General features: G+C 38.0%; 1 protein-coding gene across 1 annotated transcript in view; it reads right to left on the reverse strand.

The window, feature by feature from the left end:
* itsn2a (intersectin 2a) overlaps positions 1-3,766 on the reverse strand; it is a gene marked incomplete in the record, with an annotated part of 37,143 nt that overhangs the window by 24,230 nt on the left and 9,147 nt on the right.

A 3,766-nucleotide genomic window follows, 5' to 3' on the forward strand; every position in this document is an offset into this window, starting at 1 on the left:
TGAAACAGGATTTTGAGATAATCTTGCCTCCTAAAGTTAATGTAAATCCTCCTTAAACATAATATATTTCATTTACAATAAGGATCCCTTTAAAGTGTGAGGCACATGGTAGCTCTAATCAGAAGGGGATCCCTGAGACTACATCTTATTAAATACAGGTCTGCGGCTCTCTGACTGCACTTTCAAATATCAAAAGGAAAAAAATGCCATAGAGAGAAAAAAGCTCTAAATTAAAAACACGATGAAACATTTTAATTTACGCCTGCTGATGCAGCACGGAGGAATAATTAACAGGAGAGGTAAGAGAGATTGTGACAGAGAGATAAACAAATACAACATTTCTGTCATTTATTATTAAATAGGTCTGTATTATAACAAAGAAAACTACTTAATAAGTGGGAAAGATATTTAAAATCCAATCTTGACCAATAACACATCTCAAAACACATGAGAACAAGAGTAAGAGAGTATAGTCTGTGAAGCTGTGGCTACATAGGCACACTGATAGTTTGATCTAAATACTAACATCAACATGCTCACAATGACAATGCTAACATGCTGCTGTTTATAAGGTATAGGAATCATAAACACCATGTACTGTACACAATCTTTAGATTAGATGATTGCTCGTGAATTAAAAATTAAAATGAAAGTCAGCGGATCGCCACAATTGTTACATTTCATCCTGAAGGGGTCATGAAAGTTTGTGTCAAATGTTATGGCTTCTACTAGTTGCTGAGACACAAAATATCCAGTTTTTTTTTTTTTTTACAACAGCAGCTACATTTTAGAGTCCCTAATTTTCACATTATGTCAGTAACATTTCTCAGAAAAAAAAATAATGACGAGAAAGAGTGATGAGTACACCCTTTTGTGCCCTGCTCCACTTTCAACACCCACTAAATACAGCAATACGTTGAAAGTGGAAATGGAAATTCAGTATATGGTGTCTTATTTAACTTCACCATCCAAAAAGTCTGCATAATTTCCATTGCAAATTAGATCTCGCGCTCAGATGAAACCACTCTTAACCAACTCCCGACAATGATTAATGTATAAAAATGTCCAGTCAGCTTTTTTCCACTCTGCTCCACTCTTGCATATCTCAAGGTAAGTTCAGGGTTGGCCATGAATTAAATATAAAGTCAAATGTGCTGGGTGAGGGATATGGAACCCAATTCTTATTCAATTTCATAAGACGTCTTTAATGGAGGGGGATGAAAGATTATTATCAGAGCTGATAATTAATTAATCATAAGAGGAATCCGTGAAATTAATCAAATCATAACACGATCGAGGTACAAGGTTCATTTTTTTTCCATACGCTCTGAAGCCATTTTAAGAGAAGGATTGACTGTGTGCACAGATGGATCTTTCCATATGGCAGCAGTCTAATGACAGTGCAGATAAGGAGACAATGACACATTTGAGTCCAGGCAGAAGAGATAGAGAAGGAGAAAAGATGAATTTAGGCTAGAGTAGCTGAGTGACAAACTAGTTTAACAACTGGAAACTACATTGAGACAGTGGAAACAGATGAGTTAATACAAAAAAACAGCTGCTGCTACAGCTGTATAGTGCACAGTCACAATGTCTAAGATGGAAGTCAACTGAAGAAAAACACAGGGCTTATGCAGCTCCCTTCCGAAACAGCTCATCCTCTTCTGCAACAGACGGAGCTCCCTAATGCCAAAGGCTGTTACCATAGCGATCACAGTGGTACAAACCTCCCAAAAAATGTTAGCACAGATTTTTCACAACAGTGAGTTTGGTGTAAAATAAAGACAACACGCTGAGTTTGTCGAGCATTTGTCAGATGATTCACCTGCTATGTGGTCACTGGTTTAAAAGCTCATTTTGATATGAAAATGAGTATTGTGATATCAGAGGATGAATGGGAAGAGATTAACAGTGGAAAACAACCTGCTCTTTATCTTGGAGAAAATATGGGTGGAAAAACAAGATTATAAGATTTTTTATAACTCCAGCACAGAACAAACACCGAGATACAAGGTGTTGGAGATTGTGTGGAGAAAATACAGCAGATCATTTCCATGTTTTTTGGGGGGGTTGCCACCTCATTAACTCCTACTGGCAAGAGCTAAACAAGTGTATAGAGAGGATACTGAGGGGCATATTTCCACTTAAAATACTATACCTGGGGAAAATGAACATAGAATTTACAAGACTAGGAGACAAATATTAGTTTAGGATAATGCCAATTGCAAGGAAAACAGCTGTCACTAGGAAATGGCAGAAGACAGAGCTACCTAAGAAGACTGGATCGATGTAGTTCTTAGAATATACACGATGGAGAAGTTGACAAATTTAATAGAATCTGGGAAAATTGGATGGAATATGTATCGTCTATTAGGTCAGACTTTGTATAACATAAAGTGTAAACCAGAGGACCCCAGAGTTTGAAATGTTCTTGCATTTGCTGTAGTTTACTCCAAGAGAAGTAAAGAGGAACTGCACAAGGTGTGGGGTGGTAAAGGTGCAGGTGTGTTATAAAAGGGAGAAAGAATTATGAATATTTTCAATGTGCATTTTCTGTGTGTGTTTTGTTTGGCTATTATTTGTTGTTGTTTTTAGGGGGGTTTCCTCTCTCTGGTTATTTCTTTGGTTTTGTTCTGTTCCAACAACCTATGTGACTGTAAAATGTAAATCTCATTCTCAATAAAAAAAAAGCATAAAAAAACAAAAATAACTTTGCTTAAAATAACAAATTCCACCCCTTATCTGATGTGTTATAGAAAAAGAGAATTGGCTAAATAAAAATGTGACTTGTACACAAAGACGAAATCAAATGGTTTCCACATATAATTCTCAGTGTCTTTCTATCCATGTACAATAAACGTAAAGGAGAAGAAATAAAAGACAAGAAAAGATGAGAATTATATTTGAGGAAAACAATGATATCGTAACTGTGGAGAATATTTTTGCCATAGGATCTATTTCAAAAGTATATAAACAGTACAACTTTAAAAAGATTAAATCTATAGTTGCTATTCTGCCTTGGTACATTGGTTTTTTGTTGTATGATCTACACTGATGATATCGTATTCCTTCTTCATACCCCACTCTGACTGAGATTCCTATCCTGAGATGTGAGCAACTGAAAATACTTCACTTCGCATCACAGGAAACTATCTTCAAACTTTCTGTCTCAACATAAACAACAATGCCATTATCAGGGGAGAGTAAAATGGAGGAACCCCCTTTCTTATTCATCTCTGGTACAGGCAAGAAATGTGTAGGAATAGGAATAAAATCACAGAGCTAAGCACAAAAAACTATAGTTGCAATATTGTTATAGGGTAAAATATCATATGTGCTTTTGTGCTATTATGGGTGTATGTCTTTATAGACCTGATATCTAGGCTGTAATTTATTCACCAGATTCAGGAAATACCACCCTGCCCATGATGGAACTTCCTGCCTTACACTACCCAAAACACTACCACCGGCTCCTGTTGAGAGAGCACACACACACACACGCACGCACGCGCGCGCACACACACATGCACACGCGCACACACACACACACGCTGACTCGTGGTTAGCATCAGCTAGCCGCCGAAGCTAACCGAGTACCCGCGCGCTAACGGGCCTTTTATCAGCTGTGAGCGGAGCGGGAAAGTCCGTCCCGGTGAGGACAGGTGACGTGTGGCGGCAGCAGGTGTTTTCTCTACCTGTCCTCTCCGGATTTCTTCTGTTTCTTCCCCATCCTGCTGCTCCGGTGGTTCTCCGGTTCTCCGGTTCT

The sequence above is a fragment of the Morone saxatilis genome, unplaced genomic scaffold (genome assembly GCF_004916995.1).
Source record: "Morone saxatilis isolate NCDOM2014 unplaced genomic scaffold, NCSU_SB_2.0 Contig7, whole genome shotgun sequence".
NCBI classification, from domain to species: Eukaryota; Metazoa; Chordata; class Actinopteri; family Moronidae; genus Morone; species Morone saxatilis.